The 21,768-nt window shown below is 53.4% G+C and overlaps 1 long non-coding RNA gene across 1 annotated transcript; it reads right to left on the reverse strand.

The window, feature by feature from the left end:
• Nucleotides 1-11,679: 11,679 nt before the first annotated feature.
• Nucleotides 11,680-17,466, reverse strand: LOC123477872 (uncharacterized). Its single transcript, XR_006652888.3, has 3 exons — nt 17,226-17,466; nt 13,572-13,878; nt 11,680-13,260 (listed from the first exon to the last, which is right to left on the reverse strand). It is a non-coding gene; the product is annotated as an uncharacterized lncRNA (long non-coding RNA).
• Between the last annotated feature and the right edge of the window lie 4,302 nt (nt 17,467-21,768).

The following is a 21,768-nucleotide window of genomic DNA, read 5'->3' on the forward strand; positions in this document are numbered from 1 at the left end:
GCTGCTCATTTACACGAGTCCAGTCGGGACCCAGTACACCTACCTTCTTGTGCATTTGCTTTGAGGTTAGGCTTTTATTCTTCCTCTTTTCCTTGAGGACAAAGTCAGTAGTGAAGTTCAGTGTCCCCCTCAGGGCCCTGGGGCTGAGAGGCAGCCGGGCAACTTCTGCACGGAGGGAGAGGGCCTCGCTCTCTGGCACACAGCCGTGTGCAGAGGCTCCGGAGCCCGGCGCGCATGGGTGCTCCCCAGGGTGGGCGGGACAGGGCAGGGCCGAGCCGCAGAGCAGGCCACACAAACGGGCGGACACCCATGGCTTGTGACACCCCCGTGCAGACACAGTGGCATGCATGCTCATTGCCTACTCAGACACATGCACACAGGTCTCCATATGTGTGAAGGAGACTCCCACACACAGACCCATGCTCACAAAGATAGTCAAACACGTGTTCTTACACATGTGTGTTTTAGGTAAAATCAAGCCCACACACTCACACAGAAATATGGAACACACTGGCATGCAAACTCACACTTGCCCATAACTGTGCGCACACACACGTTTTTCAAGTAAAGCTTCCGTTCCGACCCCTTGGTGTAGACCCCAGCAATCTTCTGGGTTCTTCTCCCCTTTTAGAGAAAGGGAGCATAAAAATAAAAATTGAAATTGCTGTTTTCCCACCACTGGAATTCTGCAAGAAACTGCATTTTGTGGAACACAGGGAACTTCCGTATTGGTGGTCTTCGTGCTGACATCGGCCTCCGTGCTGGGTTCGGCCTCCGCACCTCTCTGCACTCCCAGCTGGGGGCTCTCCAGTGGCACTGGGGAGCACTCGGGAAGACCCCTGCCATGGGCGTCACTCTCGCAGGCTGTGGGGAGGGGGCTTCCATCTGTGAAGGGGAGGGTAGGGAGCCCTGGTGCCATCTTTTGTGAAGGGGCCCTTCCCAGGAGGGCTGGCCGTGGCAGCTGCCCCCGGCCCTCTGTGTAGCTGGTGGCAGGACCAGGGGCATCTTGCCTCTCAAGCGCCATGCCTCTTACAAAAATATTTTTAATTTTAATTCTTTATTCTTCGGTTACAGTAGACATACAATAGTATGTTAGTTTCAGGGCTATGGGACAGTAATTAGGCAGTTACATAATTTACAAAGTGTTCCCCCGATAAGGGTAGTACCGGCCTGGCACCATGCACAGTTACCAGTGTATGATCGACTCTGTTCCCTGCGCTGTTCTGTACCTGCCAATTCGTACTTCTCATTCCCTTCAGCTGTTTTCACCCGGCCCACCCCCTACTCCCTCCCATCTGGCAACGTAAACATGTCCTCTGTATCTATGAGTTTGCTTCTATTTTGTCTATTTGTTTGTTATGAAAAGAATAAGAGGCTTATCATCCAGCCGACTTTCTGTTCTAATCCTGGGTCTGTCACAACTGTGCGACCTGGGGCAAATGACTTAACCTCTCTGAGTCCCCGTCCTCTCAGGCCCCAGTCAGATAATGGATGGCAGGCGCAGTTACTAAGATCTTGGGCTGACGAGGAGTCGTAGCCAGCTAACAGGTAGAAACGAAATCAATGAGGTTAAACTTAGCGCTGGCACGTGTGGAAACCCAGAAACTCCCCATAAAACCTGCAGAAATCACGAGGATGACTTGGCAGCCTTCCACCGGCTAGTCCTTATAAAGGGAAGTTAATTTGCCAGCAAATGGCTCGCATAGAGAACTCGGCGTCTGGAGCCCCAGGCTGATGGTCTATCAGGGAGCTCAGGGCACGGCCAGCAGCTCCCACACCGCTGCCCAGGGCTAATATCCAGTAGCCCCGCCCCCCACATGCCCATTTGCAGAGACTACTGACTTCGGGGAGGGGCAGGTACAGGGGTTCTCCCAAAGGTGGAAGATAGCCCCGAGGGTGGGCGAATAAAGAATCTAAGGGCTCCTGAGGGAACTCGCCAAAACCCATTACTACTAGGACTAGCCTGGCGTAGCGTGAAACGTCTGGGGGAAAGTCCGCGCTGAGAAATCCTGGGTCTGACTGGGGAGAAGGGCTGGCTGGCTTCCAGAGGTCAGCGGGCCTAGGGCTGCCCCACTGACTCTGTTTTAGCCCTGGTGACCGCTGAACAGCTACCCAAATAGAGACGCCCTGCACTGCCCCGCCCTCTCTGGATCCGCCTGCCCCGCCCTGGAGCTGCCCACGTGGGAGGGAGCTGCCCTTCCTGCACTGCCGAATTGTCTTTCTAGTTCCGACACCTCTAGATCCTACCTGCGCTGTCCGGCAACTCACCCCCGTACCTCTCTCCTGCCAGTCGCACCATGTTCTGGGCCCTCTCTGCTTGGCTCAGAGCCTCTGGTGGCCCCCAGGTGACCTCCTAGTAGTTCCTATTCAAACGCCACTTTAGACGGCACAGGGAGGGGTTCAACTCCCCAGAGCAGTTCTCCACTTTATAGGTCTTATCAACGTTTCATAGCACAGGAAATGTCTGCTTGGATGGAATCTTCCAGGTCACCTTAGTTAACACCCTTTTCAGTGGGGAAATGACACAGACAGGATGAGGCTTATCTCAGATACAATCATCCTTGCCTCTGGCTCTTATGAACCAGATGGAAAATATGCGTCCCTGTTGCAAACATCCATTGAACATCTGTGCCCCTGTGTTCCTGGTTGTCCTGTAATTATTTATTGGGCATCTATTGCTTTCAAGGCCTGGTGCCTCTCACTCCCGCATCTGGGGAGAGGACAGAAGGGGAGGAGGGTCAGGCTCTGCAGGTAGAGGGAGCCCAGGCGGGGCCTGGGGGAGGAAGCCCATGGAGACAGAAGATTCCTGATAATCACGTACAGCCCCCACCATCCCAAGCCTCTTGGTTTGTTGACCAAACGGAAAGGAAGTGGGTCCAGCTGAGGTTAAAAGAGACCAGACAGAGGAGGTGTGAGTGTGGGCGACATTTCCAGTGGCCACCCAGGCACCTCTGCATTAGGTCTACACCAGGAGGCTATAGGCCCAGGTGGCCGTGCCCCGAGCCTGGGGGTTCGATGTCTGGCGGGAAGCGCTCACAGCCTGCACTAGGCCCCGGGAGTCGGCCCTCAGCCAGCACAGGCGGAGAAGTGGTGGGTGCACATCTCAGCTTCCTCCACCTTCTGTGAGGATTACCTTGTGACGCTCCACACGACCTTCCAGAGTCCCCGAAAGGACGGAGCCCCAGGTCCTAACTGACAGTAACACACCTAACTGACCCATCTCCCCCACCCAACTCCCTACTCTTGGACCAGCATCTGCTTGGATGTCCTCCCCAGCCCAAGACTGGTGCTGAGTCACTGTCTCAGGCCTCGGGGGACAAAGACCGAGGTAGTGCAGGAGGATGTATCAGGGATGGCCAAGTCTATGTGTCAATGCTTACAGCCTTCGGGAGGAAGGGAAACTGGGGAAAAGGCGAAGGTGAGGACCCCTGGAGTTTTCAGCGTGATGGAGGAGGCCGGGCTCCCCTCCACACGTGGGATGGTGATTTAAATACCAGGCGATGCCCTCACTCGGCCAGAAGGCATGGAGGCACACCGACGGGACAGTGCCGATGTGCTCACTGCACGTGTCCTCGAGAGGCCTGGCCCCGGCTGAGCTCACGGCGGTGCCTGTCAGAAACCCTCTTTCCTGGGCTGCTTTGGACCCTCGACTGCATGGCAGGTTCTTCTGCTGCAGCCACCTGAGTCTCCAGAACAGGGCGCAGCTCCGGAGCAGGGAGCGCACCTTACTTATTGGGTCTCCACGGCCGCGTGTGGGTGTTCATGTCGCGGCTTGTCAGTGTGGGACAGGGCCAGTCCCCTCGCGGTGCCCAGAGAGCTCAAACAAGGTGACTCTGAACTGAGATGTCTGTGGGCGGAGGCAGAGCCTGGCTCACCCGTGTCCCCAGGGTCGCGCCCAGCGCCCTGCACACTCAATAGATACTTAAGGAAGGCAGGCAGGCGGGTGACCAGGCCCCCCAAAGCCATGCTCTCCACCCTTCCCCCTCGAGACACCCATGAGCCTGGGCCCCTAGTCGCCCTCTGAATCTGGAGGTCTAAAACCGTCCTGTACCCCAGGACTCTCACCCAGGGCTCCTGGGTTCCATGGATGCCGCTTGCTCTGTCCCTGGAACGCCCAGGCCATTGTCACTTGGAACTGTACTCTCAGTCACTGTGCTCACAGAGCCCGAGGCACAGAGGGCATCTGGTCTTACCTGAGCCCCTGTCAGACTCACACGGATTACTTATTCCCAGGACCCCCTCCTGGAGGTGGTCGCTAGGACCCCCGTCTCTCCAGCCTCAGCAGGCACAGGCTGCCTGGGGACCGAGCCAGCCCACCGCCGGCTTTTGTGGAACACGCTGGCCTGGGACACAGCCACACCCCTACGTGTGTGTGGTCTGCAGCCGCGCTTGCCCCCGGGATCAGCGTCAAGCAGGGACCCAGAGTGGGAGGCATTTTCTCCGGGCACTTCGCAGAGAAAGGCTGCCCGCCCCACTCTGGGAGAGCCCCGCACACCCGCTGCTCAGGTTCCCCAAACCGCTGCCACCCTTCCTGCCAGGCATCTCCGCGGTTCAGCTCCTCTGTCCCTGTGCCAGCCAGAGTCCTCCCAGTGGACAGAAATTGTGTCTGTTTATGTTACAAACCTTCCAAATAACTTCAAAATACTCGGCCCCATCCCCCACCCCAGACACTCCCGAGTATCTTTCACAGCGTCTTCCCAGGAGACGCCCTGCCGTTTCCCAACATAGGCCCGACGAGAGGGTAGCAATAAGCCCACTGGAGACCCATCTTTGAGCCCTTGGTTCCCACAGGAAAACTGTATATAATCAGCTTCACGTCAGCTCCCTTTTGGCCAAATATCTCAAAGCAGGGTGAGCCCTGAGCCGCTGAGGTCCAGCCTGAGAAACCCAGAACTAATTGGAATTCCAGACACTCCCCCAGAATTCCCTCTTATCTGCCCCAACACCAGCCTCTCCCCAGCTGCAGAGTTTCAGAAATGAGACAAGTTTCTGCCTTCCTAGACTATTTTGTCTCCACGCAGACTCAGTTTACATAGTTAGTGTGGCTTCCCGGGAATTCCTCAAACTGCACCAAGAATGCTCACTACCAGGCCCTGTGCCCCACACCCAGTGTTCCCGGGGTCCAGCACCCCTGCACTGAGCCCGCCCTGCAGGGCTGGCCTGAGGCTCTCCCAGGGAGAGCGTCCACACAACAGCCAGGGGGCAGTGGGGGACCGTCCCCAGAGACATCTGGAGCTATGCAGTGGGGGGACCCTGGCCTGAGGGCTTGGCTCCTCAGGTGCTATTCCTGGGACCCCGGTAGGTGAGCTGGACACCGGGCTGCAGAGCTGAACCTCAGGTGGCAGTGGCCTCTTCATTCATGAATGTCCACGGGGACTCTCGCTGGGATCCGGGCCCTGGCCCCATGCCCGTGGACAGGCAGGGAGAAGGGGGCGCAGGGACCCTGCTGCAGGTGCTGGACGAGCCAGGTGAAGACTGGCAATTAGAAAACACGCTCTGTTGAGCGCTAGGCTGGGGGTATGCAGCGCATTAGGAGGGCACGCTGCAGGTAAGGTGTGAGCAAAATGCCGAGATAATGCTATAATGTGGACTCCCACGTACTCCAGAAGTTTCTAGGGGTCAAGTCCTGTTAGGATACATTTTTCATCTCTGACCCTTTAAGAAAACCCATATTCTACCTCTGCATGAGGCCAGCGCTGCCAGTTAAACAGGACCAAATCCTCAGGATGAGACCCTTCCGGCAAGACAGGGATAGGAGGTGACCAAGGCAGGTGGGGGACTCTTGCTCTTGTGAGGTTTGCAGTCTGCCCAGCTGGACGTCTGGGCAAACATGTCCATTCATTTAACGTGCACAAATGAGCACTCTCTGTCAGGCTCAGAATGAGGAAATCCACCAGAATGCAGAAAACCATTCTCATTGCAAAACCACATCCTTAACATTTAAACTCAGCCCACCCTACAAGGTGACAGGTGTAAGCTGCCCCTTTGCAATCTGTATTATGTCAGGTAAGCATAAGGGGTCTTAGATATACAGTGGCCAAAAGGCCCCAGCCAGGCAGGCAGTTCTGCCTAGGACTCCGCCATGTGTGCGCCCTGCTCCGTTCCCTGGACCCACCGGCAGTGCTTCTGCACTCCCGCTGTGTCAGGCACAGAGGCTGGGCTGAAGGAGACAGAAGACCCATCTGGAAAGGCCTTGAGGCTATTGAAGCAAGCAGACGGTGAAAGCCACAGTGAGGGGCGAAAGGAAGGTTAAGGAGTGTCTTCTAGAGTTATCTCTCCAAACGCCCAAGTTCCCCTAATGTTGGGAGACCCCCCCAAAGCACAGACTGAGTGATCCGTTTATGCCCCTTGGTGGATGGAGGCTGGAGCAGCAGCCATGGCGCAGAAGAGTGCGACCAGCAGTGCCCCGTCCATCGGCGCCATCCCTGTGGGTTGCGGGGCAGGGCCTCTGCCACACTCAGCAGGGACCCACAAAGAGGAGGCCATGGGGATGTTCCAGGAACTGTGACAAGCTGTACAATGAATCCTTGATGACATTCCCACCCTCCTGTGTGTCCACGGGGCTGGATGCAGAAGAGGCCCCTCGCTCCCCCACAGACCCTTGGCACCAGCGTGGACACTGACGTGTTACCGAGATGAACCGAAGACAAGCTAGGAAGCCACTCGATGTCTCAATAAGGACGTGGCTCAGTGCCCCGCAGCACAGCCGCACGATGCAACAAGAAGTATGCATTGGTGGGAAGAGGGAGGCGCCCACAGAGTGCAGCTAAGGAAAGAGGGCAGCATCCCACTGAAATATGCGTTTTACATACGTCCGTATTTACACCCATACCTGCACAGGGGCTTTCCTACAGGTAGTTCGATTTTATTCCCGGATGCTGACGTTACAGGTGACTAATGCCTCCCCTTGCTCTCCTCATTGCTCTAAGGGTCCTGTAATGAACATAAATGACTCCTGTAGTAAGAAAAACAATGAGGGGCATTTTTAAAACAAACAAATGGATGTGTCAACTCAGCAGGCTCAATTCAATTCTAAATAATGAGAGCTGTCACTTAGGAGTGATTCCTACGTGCTTCCTAGCGGGCAAAGAGCTCCTGGCAGCTTTGCTTTGGCTCACAACTGCCCCGCGAGAAGGGCGTGGTTGGGCCCGGGTCAGAGCTCACAGACAGAGCTCAAGAGAGCTGTAGTGGCCGGCCCAAGGCCACACACAGCTGGTGACTAGTGTGGGGAGTCCCATCAGCCCTGGCTGATGAAGCCTCTTCTCTTGATTGCTTCCTGACAAGCCTGGTGAAAAGGTGATGCTTCTGTCGTAGTCCAGTTTCTGATTGGGCTGTTGTGACAAATACCGCAGCCCGTGAGGCTGATCAACAACAGAACTGCACTTCTCACAGTTCTGAAGGCAAGAAGGCCAACATCAAGGTGCTGGTAGGCTGGGTGTCTCGTGGGGGAGGACCTGCTTCCCGGCTCACAGACAGTCCTTTTCTGTGTCCTCACGCAGTAGAAGGGGCAAGGGAGCTCTCTGGGGTCTCTCTCCTAGGGGCACTAATCCCATTCAGGAGGGTTCCACCCTCTGACCTAACCACCTCCCAAAGGCCCCCACTTCCTAGTCCTATCACATCAGGGAACTAGTTTCAACCCAGGAATTTGGGGGCACACAAAGAGTTCCAGCTTTGTCACATGAAGGGCTCCGAGCATCCCTTAGTCTTATGGTTAGACTGGGGGATGATCCAACAATGGCCTCCTGCTTACCACAAACACGGCCCTAGCAGGAGGCCAGCCCCGGTCTGAACCGCCAGTTGTGAACTGCCTGTGCGCCGATACACACGCATCCCAGGATGGCACCGCCCCCACAGGACAGGCACTAGTCCCTGTATCTGGCAAATGAGAAAGGTGAGCCACAGAGGGGTTACCCACTGCCCTGGGCTGAATGGTATCCTCCAAGATTCCTGTCCAGCCGGAATGTCAGAACGTGACTTTATTTGGAAATACGGTGTTTGTAGATATAATTGGTTATGATGGGGTCGTCCTGGATTAGGGCAAGCCCTAAGTCCGACGACTGGTGTCCTTCTGGAGGCCACATGAAGACACGGGGACACACAAACAGGGAGGAGGTCTATGTGAGGTGAACCCAGACATTGGGGGGATGCCTCTCTAAGCTACAGAATGCCACAGTGGTCGGCATCCGCGAGAAGGTGGATGAGGCAGGAAGGAACCTTCCTAGACCTTCCAGCAGGGACGCCCTGGTTTCAGACTTCTAGCAGAGGTGCCAGACCATACGTTACTGTCGTTGCAGCCTCGGGAAAGTGATGCACCCATCTTGCCCAAAGTCACGCGCCTTGGGGGCCACAAAGCCGGGATTGACACCAGGTCATCCTGCTTGAGAGCCTGTCCCTTCAGCCATCGCCTTTTGTCTGTACCGCATGCGGCATTGGTGGAAATTAGAGGCCTTAAATGGGGCAGAGCGCCGGCCTGGTGCCTGCCACAGTGTAAGCACCCACGAGTGGTGACTATTATTGGTCTTTAATGATGTGGAAATGCTCTGGGCCTCATTTTAAGGGAACACGAGCATGATTTAAAATTGTGTGTAGGTTTGGATCGCAACCAGGACTCACACAACACAGAAAATGGATTCAGAGTAAGCCCCTGAGGCTGGCCTACAGACCACGGGCAATCCGATGATCTTATCCCCCATCTTTATATCTTACTGCTTAGTTTTTGTCTTCTTTCTCAGCTCAGTAGGTATGCAGGGCCTTTGATGTGACCTGATGGCTCTTTTAGACTCCAAAAGTAATGTCAAAGCAAGTAACAAGCCCTCTGATACAACAACAGCCATGAATAATCGCCCACCCACCTGCTCGATTGCGCTTCCTGCTTTCCCTTTTCGATCAGAGCCAACAAGCAGGGAGGTCATTCAGTGCCCTGCAGGAGCACCAGCAGCTCTGCCTGCTGGGCTGGGCTGAGCTGGGCTGGGCTGGCAGGGGCAGTGCCCCTCCCTGGGGCATTCTCTGTCACTGGCTCTCCAGGAACAGTGCCCACAGGCACAAGGGCCCTGCTCCAGGGACTGAGGAAATCCTCCGCTTGCTGGGAGGTATCTGACACAAGAGGGGCCCATTGCGGCCATCAGCACACCGTCCTCCAGCCCACACGTGACCAGGACGCCTCAGTTCCACGCTGGGACCCACTGGGGAGCAACGTCAGGGACAGACAGGCTCAAATCCCTGCTCTTCTGGAGCTTACGTTCTTGTCATGGAGCCAGAACACAGACGACAAAGTAGAGATTCTGTATAATAGTCATAAGATGCAAGGAAGAAAAAAGATGGGTGTGGTGAGTTGGACAGTGCCCCCCCAAAAGTTCGCACCCACCTGAAACCTCAGAATGTGTGTGTTTTACACTCAGCGCATCTCAGCCCAGACCGGCCACAGTTCAGGCGTCAGCTGCCCCGTGTGGCTGTCACGTCAGACGGCGGTTCTGGAGTGTCGTGTGAGTGCTTTAAATCTACTTTGTCACAACCTTGGAGGTTCCAATGCAACTCATGTAATTTATGGAAAAGATCTGCCAGGTAGCCTAATTAGCAAAACTCGTCCTGATTTCAACCCCTTCAGCCAGATCCAACTTACTGTCTGACGGGAAAGTCTGAGTGTATTTGAAAATTCCCATAGATGTGTTAATGCACAGGAACCATTCAACTTCTCACTCCTGAAATCAAAGTCTACGGAAGATGGAAAATTGGATCTGTGGATGAGTAGATGGGTGGGTGGAAGCAGAAAAGGCGAGTAGAGAGAAGACAGGTAGATATGGGGGGGACGATAGATAAATCGATGGGCAGAGGGATGGAAGATAAATAGATAGAAGATGCAGAGATGAGAGCTGAGCCTTGCCCGTGTGTGTGTGTGTGACGTCTGGACGAAACAAGTGGCCTCTGCTTTGAGTGCTTCTCACAGAAGCTCCTTTGCCTGACACTCCCCGAACTCCTCCGGGAGTTCGAGGGCCCAGAGGCCAGGTTCAGGATGAAGGGAAAGATCGGCTCTCTTCCGTGAAGCGGGAACAAAAGCACGGTGAAGGTCCTCCCTCCGGATGCTCTGTCAGTCTGGTGTGTTGGGTTTTCTCCTTGTACCTGGTACCTTGTGGACACAAGATGGCCACTGTGTGTGCCCTGCAGGCAAACCTCAGTGACAAGGGTAGGAAGAAGAGGACAGAGCAAAGTCACCTAGTCAAGGTTTTGCTCTTCTTCCTGGGAATGAGGCCCCTCCTGGCTCCCCTGACAGCTTCTGATTGGTTATAGCCATGTGACTTAGACACTCCTAGCTTCACAGGAAGCTGGGAAGTAAAACATTTAACTTCCAGCCTCTACAAGAGAAGGCAGGAGAGAAGGTGGTTGGGATGCTGGTGTGTGTGAGCCAGTCTGTGGTGTCTGCCAGGCATGCATTCCACAGACAGGGCTGCTGGATCCCTGGGAGCTCCCAGGGGAGAGAGGTACAAAGAGCCCAAATACAAGACACCAAAGGTTGGCTAGAGATGGGAAGGGCAGAGCAAACACGGGCACGGAAGAGTGGCAAGCGGGGGCCGGGGCAAGACCAGGCAGAGCTCAGATCTCTGAACAGAGTTTGTGGGAGGGTGAGCACCCTGCTAACTCCCTCCAGCCCAAGGCAGCCTGGGCCCAGGTGGCCAAACCTGAAACAGGAGGGGCTCCCAAGGAAGGGACCACCATACAGCCTTGAGAGCAGTTACATTTTATTTCTTGTTATAAGTAGAAAACAACCTTTATGAAACATTTTTTTTTAAATACTGGAAGAAAATGAACGCAGGAATGAAAATCACCTTGTCTTCAGTGCGGATATTTTAGTGTCTTTTCATCCACCTTTTATTTTTTCTGATAAAACGGATTGTTTGCAGTTATAGTGGTCAGAAGCTGGTGTGATTGGGGGCTCCAGGGCTGGAGCCCCCCAGTTCCACGGTGTCGGGGCCCTGTCGCCTTTTTCCCTCTCAGCATCACCAAGCACTGCCTCACTTCCTACTCAGACAAGAACTTTACAAGGTGCGCCCTGTCTGTGCTGCATCTGCGACCCCAGGTGAACACAGCTTTGCGGAAGGGTCTTCCCACAAGTCTCTCATTGGCCCTGCACGGGACACGCCCTTCAGGGGGAGCCACACAGGAGCCTTGGCCTGTAAGACACTGTGGCTCTCCGTCTCTATTAAGATTACAGTTAGACTTAATATACCATAGCATGTCTTGGATAAATGAATGAGTCTCTGAGGAAGTTTGGTTCACCTACAATCTGACTTCACCTCTGCATCCTCCCTGCATGAACTCAAGACAGAGGATGACACTTTGTGCCTTTTACAGATGAGAGACCTGAGCCCAGAGAATTGAAATTTCTAGACCCAGAGGTTTCTGAGTCCTGTCTCTGGGTTCATTCAGCTAGTCTTCACCAAAACAAATTAACATGTGAGAATCTCACAACAGAACTTGGCATGGATCCGCATTAGGTAAGAATACACATCGGTCATTGTTAATTTCATTATCATTATCTGGGATAACAGCTGCCACTCACTTCCGACCCACTGGGTTAAGCTATGTGATGTCTCTGTGAAGTCTCGTAGTTGCCAGTGGACTTTTAGGTGCTGTGGTGTGGGGAGGGGGTTCTTGTGCAGAAGGCTGGCCTCTCAGTCCCTCAGCCCACCTTGCTAGATGCTTGGGTGAAGCCATGTCTGTCTATTTAATTTTCACTTTAGAAGCAAAAGAGCGTCACACTAAGCAATTCTGCGCTCCTTTAAGCAAAGGTCTGAACACCCACTGATAGAATTCAATCTTCAAGCCACCGAGAGTTTTTTTTTTAAGTAAGCTTTATTTTCTAAAACTATGACTAAGACATGCTCATTGCAGAATTTTTGGAAGATCCATAAAAATTTGGAAAGGGAAATAAGTACCATGTATAACTCAGCCTCCCAGAGACAACCGCGGTGACATTTTATCTGATCTCCTCAGTGTTCATCTTATTTTTTCCTATGCTATGTCAACACTTTTTAATTTTCTCTGCCTTAAATTCTTTTATGAGTGAATCAAACCTTTACTGCCTCATATAAATATTTCCCAGCTCTCTTGAAATGTGTCGTTATTCCGTCTGGTAAGACACTGAACACATCTGGGAAGCATCCTATGACACGTTCGCATGGAAAACTCCGGAATTTCCAATGCATTTTTCTGTGCAAGGTTGATTATTATTTCATAGGGCATTAAGACTTAAAGTGTAAACTTTTCCGTTTCCCCCCTTATTTAATTAGAAGTTCTGACAAACAGACCTTGAGTGACGGATCGGGCATTAACACCTGCCGGCTGGCCCAGCACAGCCCGTTCCGACTTCGCCTTCTGAGCTCATGGTGCACGGGGGGTCAGAGCTGGAAATTAGCGTGGAAATAAGTCATCTCTGGAATGGCGTGGGGGGATGAGGTCCCGAGAGGCATGTGCACAGCCGGTCCTAACACTCATCTCGGCCTTCTGTAATTTCTGGTTCGCACGTCTGTTCCTTGCATTAGACAGAGGTCTTCGGAGCAGGAACCCTATCTCATCCATCACGGGATCCCAGGGCTCAGTGATGTCAGCCACAGGGAAGCCGCACAAGCAGCGTTCGCTGAACTCAGCTCGGGCTACAGGGGTCTCATCAGGTAGCAGATGACCCTGGGGGACTGAGGTGGAGGCTCCCATTGTTCAGTGAATGTGTGATGGGTGAATGAGCAGAAAAATAATGAAAATGAGGGAAGGAGGGAGGGAGGGAAGAAAGGAACTTGTCAGACAAAGTATGCCTAAGGAAAGAGCATGCAACTTCAAAGTCAGAAGACCCGATTTATGCCACGGCCGTTCATTTCCTGCATGTGACTGAGCCCCGAGCCTCAGTTCCCTCTTCCATTCCCACGGTGCCCCATTGTCCAGCTGTTGTGGGAGAGACGGGGGAGAGTCCGCATTGATGCTGCCCGCACAGAGCTGGGCGCACACCGTAACCATGGTTGGAGAGTGATCGGCTGCATAGCTGGCCTCAGCCTCTCCTGAAAGCCAGAGCAGAAGAGGGTCTCATTGATCCTCGAGTGAATGAATAACCCTAGAGACTCAGAGCCCCAAGTTAGGAGACAGCAAGCTCTTCGACCTTGAGGTGATCAGAGAGCCATAGCCTCCTGGTGTCCTCGCTCCAGGCACTCCTGTGTGAGGTCCACTGCCTGGTGGTCCGGACGCACGTGTTTCCATGTTGCCCTCTTGGCCGAGAGCCTTTAGAAGCAAGAGAAAGCCTCCTCAGCAAGGCCTGCAAGGCCTTTGTGAAGCAGCCTAGCCCCTACCGTCCCCTTGTCATTCAGTCCTGCACACCGAGAGCTCACAGCTGTCTGAAGGCAGGAGTTCCTCACCTGGGGGGTTCTTGTGCACTGTCCAGCCCAGAGAATTCAACTAGTGTGAGAGGGTCACTCCCCTTCCAAGGCCACGGAGTGGCCCCTGCTACCCACCCAATAATGCCTTCCAGATTCCGTTCAGACGGCTCAATTCTACCAAGCTTTTCAGCACCACCATCACCCCCGACTACTCACCCAACATAGATTCTGTCAGGTCTTCATGATGGTCCCTCTGTCCTTGGCACAAAGCTTGCACGACCTTGCCGTTATTGGGCCAGTGCTGGTGCGCACGCCTGCCTCACCCCGCGGACTGCGAGCTGACCCGGGCGAGGATGGAGGGTTATCCCCCTTCTCATCCTCTGCCCTGCATACGGCCCGACACACAGTTGGAGCCCAGAGCCAGCAGAGACCGCTGGCAGGGGGCAGGTGTGAGTCCCTGGACAAGCTTGCTCAGGTGCACATCGCAGCATGAATTTACTCCCTGGTTCTCCCAGCACGGGCACTAGAATGTTTAAGGCATCGTTCAGTGTCAGGCCAATCAACTCAGACTGCCCACAACCTAGGGGATCCTTTTCCTTAGGGCTTCATAAAAACATCGAAAGTTTAGTTGAGAATGAAGTAACCACACCAAAAAGTGAACTATGCCAAGTTAACTTGAATCCAATAAGACATTCAACATGCATCCATTTTACAGTTTTATTTGTCTTAATTCAAATCTGTTCTCATTAGAGACACCTCAGCCAGGTGTGATGTAGAAATAGCTCAATCTTTCTTTTCTCTAGCTTCCTCTTCTCTTTTATCTCTCTGATTCTATGTTATTTTTTTTATACCTGCCAGTGATCTGCAGAGGGATAGCTGATTTCTTTGTGAAATATTGGTTGGCCAAAAAGTCTGTTATGTCTTATTCCTTAAAATAAAAGACACATTTTTCATTTTCACCAATAACGTTACTGATTTGGATATTTTGAGTGTGTCGGCTGTCTCCTGCTATTGGCTTCCAGTGGGGTAGAGGCCAGGGGTGCTGCTAAACATCTTCCAATGCATAAGGTAGCCCCACACCAAAGAATGATTTGGCCAAAATGTCAGTAGTACCAAGAAACTTCACAAACTACTTTTGACACATTCGATCAGTCACAGCACCTTCTCTATACACTGCACATATATTTTTTGCATTTCAATTGTGTTGTTACCCTTCTTGAAATAACAAAACTTAATACACTGGAAATGTTGCGTGTTTTCTTCCATCTTCAACATTAAAATGGCTGTACAAAAATTCACCAATTTTGATTTTTTTAATGCACACTGATATGACAGCTGTCGCAATACGGTCTAACAAAATTGTTTCTAATGAAGTTGAAGACAACTAAGCCTACTAGAGCCATCGTACGGAGAATGTATAACAGACTCTTTGGCTCCCCTGATATATGCTGCACAGGAGGCTGGTTCCATTTGCTCACCATTGCTGTGTTTAAATTTTAAGTGCAGCATCTCCATTAATATCAAGCTACTACACTTTGGGTTGCTACTACTGTCCCTAACTGGCCATTGCACTGACCTGTGCAATGTTTTAGCCCAGGGAAGAACATTCTCTTCTGGTACCCGCAGTTGAAGGGACAGGATGATAAGGGGGCCCGTGGACACAGTGAGTGCGAGAAGACTCCGAGGGTCCTACAGGGAGGTTCCTGGAGGGAACTGGAAGTGCAGCTGAGGATATATCCCTTCATTTCCTCAGGCATCTAGACAGCCTGGCTGGCGCACCAGGGAGGTTCCAAACACAAGCGGCTGCCAGATGTTTGGAGGAACAAATTACCAGCCAGCATCTGAGCTGCTGGTACAAAACTGGAAAGCTCTGTCACAAATCACAAACACCGTGAGGCTTCCCGTGACATTCCCCCCACCCACCAAAACCCCACCTCCTTTACTCTAAACCTAGGGGGTGGCATGCCTCCAGGGAGCATGGGCAGACACTTGTCCAGCACCCAGAACAGTGGCCTTCCTCCGCTGAGTCCTAGGCAGGGCAAGGAATTAGGTCAGGCAAGAGAGGCACTTGCCTCCCCCGTGAAATTTAATGGGGCTGTGAGAAAGTCAGCCATCAGGATCAATAATTTTCAGGCCCTGGCTGGGATCTCAGTTGGGTACAGCGTTGTCCTAATACACCAAGGTTACAGGTTCTATCCCTGGTCTGGGCACATACTAGAATCAACCAATGAATGCATAAATAAGTGGACTGATAAACTGGTACTTTTTCTCTCTCTCTTTCTCTCTCAAAAAATCAATAAAAATGATCAGTAATTTTCAATATTCAAAAAATCAAAGTCAGTACAAAATTTTCATGATGAACAAAATCTCAATCTCTTAACTAAAGTCAGGACCTGCCGGGGAGGAGTTGGGGCGCAGAGGGGGAGGCAGACCACGTGCACGTGCGGGATCAGATCCCGGCTTTGTTAAACTTTTTGATGTTTTGCTTATCGTGGATGTTTTTGCAGTTATTTTGATTATTATTTTTTTAATCAGTCAAATATTGATTTTAATGACTGAGTTTGTGGAGCCCCCTTGGATTTTGCACTAGCTGAGTCCCCGGGGCCCTTGTCCCAAGATCGGGGAGAGCAGGGTGGGCTCTGGGCCTGGCCCCAGAGGGTGGCCTGGTGCTGAGCCAGCTGGGCTGACAACACCGAAGGTGGAGCAAGAGAGAAGGTGCCCATCCCTGATAAGAGAGGCAAAGGCTACCTGCATCAACGGACTCAGCCCCAAAGGGTTCAGATGGCAGGATGAGATCTAACCTCATGGCAGCCACAGCAGCCACTTGGAGGAAAGAGTCCCCCCGGGTGGGTGGGGAGTAGGGCGGAGCAGGAAATTATGGGCCAATAACCACAACACATGCACACCTGTTGTGGAAGAAAATGTAAAACGAGCTGGGGGTGATCTCCCGGCTTCCTGCAGAGAAGTCTCGCTCTAGGGGTCCCTGGGTGGCAATAGCCACCTTACAGACCTGCCAGGAGGGCCGGAGAGACACCTGGCAGCCAGGTTTCCCCGTGCAGCCTGGGACGAGGACGAAAGGGGCCGTAACCAAATCCACGTTCGCACGGGCACGTGGCTTACATGCCACACCCCCCTCCTGTGTTCCTGGATCCAAGCCCCCCTGTAAAGCCAGAAGCCCACATCTGTTGTGTGGTTGCAGAACCAGGAATGGAAAATTCTAGACTTGATTCTCAGCCAGACCTGCCAGCCCTATTTGCCTCCTCAGCCAGGTCCTGAGACTTCCCAGCTTCCCCCAAACCTGGCTCCTCTCCAGAAAACTGGCCCTCAGGGCAGGAGGAGCGCCCCCTCCCCCCCATACACGCACAGCTACCCACCCCAGGGGGCCCAGCACCTTCTCTCACTTCCCCTTCACCTGCCACACCTGGGCGTCACCCGGCCACCCGCTGCACACCAGAAACCCCGCCTCTCTCTACCAGAGTTTCTGTTCTCTTCTCCTTCTAGGGCTGAACCAGAACAGCAGCCTCCTGCTTGCCCACTGGCCCCCGATACACACTGCACAGAGCTGGCAGGAGGGACTTTCTAGGACTCCTACCTCCCCACCCCACCGTCAGCCCCCTGCCCGCCATGATCTCCAGCACCTGTGTCTCCGTCCCCTCCTCCTGGGTCAGTGCTGCCTCCAAAACTAGAAACAAGGCTTAAATGACACAGAAAGCGAGCAGCAAGCGTAGCTGCTCAGGTTATGCCACACGTCCCCACGGCTCAGCCCTTCGTCCCGTCACCCCCGTCCCCTTGTGTCCCATTTCCCGGTCACCCTGGAGCCTCCGTCTGCACTGTTCCCAGACGCAGCAGGTCCATGGGCACTTCCCTCACCTTCTTGCTCTGTTCCTCCTCCTGCAATACAACCGAAGCCTTACTCTCCAGAACGTTCTTACTCAGCCTTCACCTGTAGATCCTGTCCCCTCCCTGATTTTCTTGCTGTCCCGATTCACTCTCATCAAATAAGGCTTTTTATTTATCTCCAACCCACGGAGACCGTACATGCATTTCCTGACCAGACAGTGAAATGCGTGAGGACAGGGACGCGTCCTCTCATTTATCCGTCCATCTCCAGCCTCCAGCGTGGTGCCTGGCCCCTGCAGCTGGGCAGGCTCGCAGAGTGGAGTCCCCTGGGTGGGTGGGGCTCCCATGATTCCTGCTGTGGACTGGCAGGTGTACTGGTGTGTCTTTTTATGCTAGTGATTTGACAGCTGGGCCTTGTTGACACTGGAGGGTCTGCCCTCCATGGGCCTGCTGGTCCCTGGAGATAGTAATGACCTCAGTGTGCCTATGGCGTGTAAACCAGACCATCCAGAGCCTCTGCCCTCACCACCTCCCATGTGGACTCTGTCACACTCCAAGCTACTTTCCGCCTGCCTCTTTGCCCCAGGGCCAGGTGCCAGACAACCCGAGACCGTCCTTAGGCCCCCAAAGCCACTGAAATGGTTCATACCAGCCAATCCCCAGCCTGCTCACCCTGTCTCACCCATCCCCTTCTTTGAAGACTGTGGTAAAGGCCTTGCCCCTCTTTGTCCACTCCCGCTGGCCCTGAGTGATCCTGTGCATCCCCGGTGGCCCCACATCTTGGGAACCGAGCGTATCAAACCACCTGCCAACAGCAGTCCTCTCCTGACCTGCTGGGCTCCCCTGCCTGGAGGACAACAAACGTAGCGCCTACATCTAAAGCAGCAAGCGCCCCCGAGTTCCCCACTGCAGGGCGGGGTAATCACAGCACTGCCTGGCAGGGTGATTTTGACAGTGAATGAGCTAATGCGTGTACAACGGGTGGAAGTGCACGTGGTGCTTTGTAGGGGTTATACACGGTTTACCCTCCTCTCATTATCGTCTGCGTGAGAGCGAAGGGGTGAGATGCAGCCCATGGAGCAGGAGTGGGGAGGGAAGGGAGAAGAGAAGCCCCGGTCCGTGCGAGAGGCTGGGGCCTCGGGACACGCAGGGAGAGTGACAAAGCCCCGTGGTGGGGACGGAAGGTCTGAATTCTGCGTCTCATTCTCGGTCTGTGGCTGTGCTCCATTCTCTGCTGTAATTGCACTTAGCCCTCATGTCCCTGACCTTCAGGAAGCTTATAACAGAGGGTTGGTGGGGGGGGCCAGAGATGAAGTTCATTACTATGTTGTTGTTATTAGTCACGGTTTTCTTCCTCCTGCACGTGAATGGGCTTGTTTTCCAGCAGGTCTTTAAAAGATACTACTTCTACTCCACTAGGAAATACACCAGGGCCGGGCCGGCAGGGCCTGGAGACTCACTGGCCCCAGCCTGCCTGCGCCGCTGGTGCCAGCTTCTGTCTGGGCAGTGGGGGCACCACTCTGCCAGGAAGGGTTTGTGAGGCGCTGCTCTGAGGTCATGAACCCACAAGCCCAGCCTCTGAGGAGGAAGCACAGTGGCTTGCCCATGGGTTCCTGCCCGCAGGCTGGGACAGAGGCCACACGTCCTCGGATGGGCCGGCCCGACCCAGGAGCATGAAACGACCCCTGAGATCACAGCGCCCGCCCTCTGAGCCTGCTCCTGGCTCAGCACCTGGCAGACATCGTGCTGCGTGCTCACAACATCCTCCAGACCAGGGCCAGCCTGGCCCCGAGTACCCGGTGGGAGAACCGGAGCTCGGAGGGCTGAAATGGCTTCTCCAAGGTCAGCCAGCGGCTGAGGAGCCAACCAGACCCCAGCACACTGCAAGCTCTCAGAAGAAAGTTCTAAGAGCCGTCCCTGCTCGGGGGCCTTCCTGCTGGTGGCAGAGGGGTACTTGTCTCCCTGGGGAAAGAATCCTTTTAGATCAGGATTTCAGTGGACCCAGGGATAGGCCCATAATCTAGGTTATAATCTGGTTTCACAGGATTAAATATGTGTTATGTGAGGGAAAGGAGTTCTGTGGCCAAAGAAGCTAGAAAACTTTCCCTTCGACCTGCCAAATTATTGAGGCAAGTCCTAGGCTTGTGTCTGTGGCTTCCCAGGGTCTCAATTCGGCCCCAGGGCCTCAATTCTGCCCCAGGGCCTCAATTCTGCCCCAGGACCCCATCTTTGGTTTTAAAATCCCTCCCTGTTTTATTTGGGAGGAAGCCTGTGTGTCGAGTACCTATGATGTGTCAAGAACAATCTCCCTGCCAGCTCACGAGTTCCCAATGGTTTGTAGGCTAAGTTTAGTATTCCCATTGTATAGGGGAAGAAACTGAGGCTCGGGGAGCCGGAAGGTCTTATTAAGGTTCCTGAGATTGCTGCTGATTCAGACAGGGTTCAAACCGAGCTCCGCCTGACTCCGCACGTTCTGTCCTCCACACCGTCTCAGCCGGAACGTTCCACGTGGAGACACGCCCACTCACTGGGCCTTGTGATGAGGCTGTGGGGACGGGCATTTATTCCTCTCTCTGCCCACCTCAGCGTGAGTGCGGGGATCACGTTTGGGTAGTTTAGAATAAACGTCACCCAACATCTAAGACCTGTGACTTCTCCCACTTCTGAAGACAGGGTGGGTTCGTCATCTAATGTCTGCACAACTGATTTGACTTTTGCTGGCTTGTGAAAATGTGTCTCCTGAAGACTCATGCCCCGTTCCCTTCCTGAACTTTTTAGGTTCATTCTACAGATCTAGGGTGGGCCACTTAGCGTGCCTGAGACCAAAGCCACCACACATTCTCCGAGGCCACCGTGCGGGTCCTGGGCCTGCAGGGGTGAAGGAGGTCTTGCTGCCCTTTCCTCTGCAGCTGTCACTCCCCTGGTTGACACACAAGTCCCCTAGAGGGAAGGAGGACAATGGAATTAAGAAAGAGTTAAAAACAAAAGACCCCAGAGAGAGCAGTTTTTGAATTTCTACACCTCACCTTTCTTATACAGCTCCCGGATTGTCAACATTAAGGTGAGAACCAACGTGTGTTTCATCTTGCCCCTAGGCCATTCCCGCCCCTTCAGAGAAGGGTCCCTGAGGGCCCCAACGGGAAGGGCTTGTTTATGGTGTAAAGCAGCGCGGTGGTGGAAGTCCGCTTATGGGGTCAGGTGTGAAGCACGGGCAGGAGACGGGTCTCAGGGCCAGCGCTGCCCTAGCCAGCGGTGCGACCCTGACTGAGACAAACGTCGACTCACTGAGGGTCATTGTCCCATCTGTCCAAGGGGCTCCATCAAGGCATTGAGCATGTCATTCTTACTCTATGTCATCAAATCTAAGACGGGCTTTTTTTTTGTTTTAACATTTTAATATCTCCAATAATAAGATGAGTCTTAAAATCCCCAGCATCTCCGATCGATTAAAACGCAGCACTGGAGGAACTATTCCTGCCCAGGGCAACTGGGTACGGCACAGCCCCCAGCCCTGGCGCTTCTGAGCTGGGCGCTGTCTGGCTTTGAAACCTCACACAGTGTTTGATATCCCACCTGGTGAAATTCCTGTAAAGTCTGCAGGAAAAAAATTACGCAAAGGCATGATTGTTGGGCAGGGGCCCATGCCGTAGACGGGCTTTCTGTCCCTACGTGTGTTTGAACGATGTGCTAGAGCTTCCTTTATCAGAACTTTCAAGTGCAACGCGAATGCCCCTGTCTACAGATGAGGAAACAGAGACCCGAAGCAGCTCTGTGACCTACCTGAGCTTTCGAGGCTACGCAGCGGCTGAAGGAGGTTGGAAGCGCAAACCTGCCAGGTGTACGGCAGACTAGAAGGAACCCGAGCGGCCATCCGCAGTCTGGCCCCCCAAGGTCTTCCGCGGGAATAAGACAGGGTAGAATTCCAAGAGCTGAAAGCTTTTATTTGCATTTTGAGCTCCTGCATAATGTTTTGTTTTGGGAGGAAAGGATTCGGCAGCGAAAAAATTCAACAAACCCATAATTAAAGGAGTAAGTACGTAAGTGTCAAGCCACCGCCCTCACCCATCCTTCTCACCTCACGGAAGAGGAGAGGGAGACTCAGAGGGAGCTGCTGGCCCGGGTCTCAGTTGTTTGAGGCCAAGGAAAGCACTAGAAGTGAGGTCTCCCAGCTGCTCTCTCTCCAGTGCCCACACCGCCTCTCTCCGCTTAGGAGGCTCCATAGAGTATTTTTACCTTGCGTTTGACATGGAGAAATTAAGCCATTTTAAAACGCATACCTGACTGGACTCACTGTGTCCCCATCCAAAACACCCAAGAAGACAACTGCAAATACCAAACCAGTGACGTCTCCGGCTGGCCCGACCTTGAGCGCCATTTGGAACACAGGCTGCGTTACGAAGCGGTGGAATGCTAATAAAATGTGTGCAGTAAATTGCAATTTAAAAGCATCGAGGGACACTGCGATTGCTCTTTTAAGAAACCCTGTGAGGAATGGCTTGATAGAGTAAGAAGAAGGAAAAAAGCACTTAACAATGGAATAAAATCACTCATTCGAGTCTCATAAACCCAGACC

The sequence above is a fragment of the Desmodus rotundus genome, chromosome 8 (assembly GCF_022682495.2).
Source record: "Desmodus rotundus isolate HL8 chromosome 8, HLdesRot8A.1, whole genome shotgun sequence".
In the NCBI taxonomy this organism is placed as follows: Eukaryota; Metazoa; Chordata; class Mammalia; order Chiroptera; family Phyllostomidae; genus Desmodus; species Desmodus rotundus.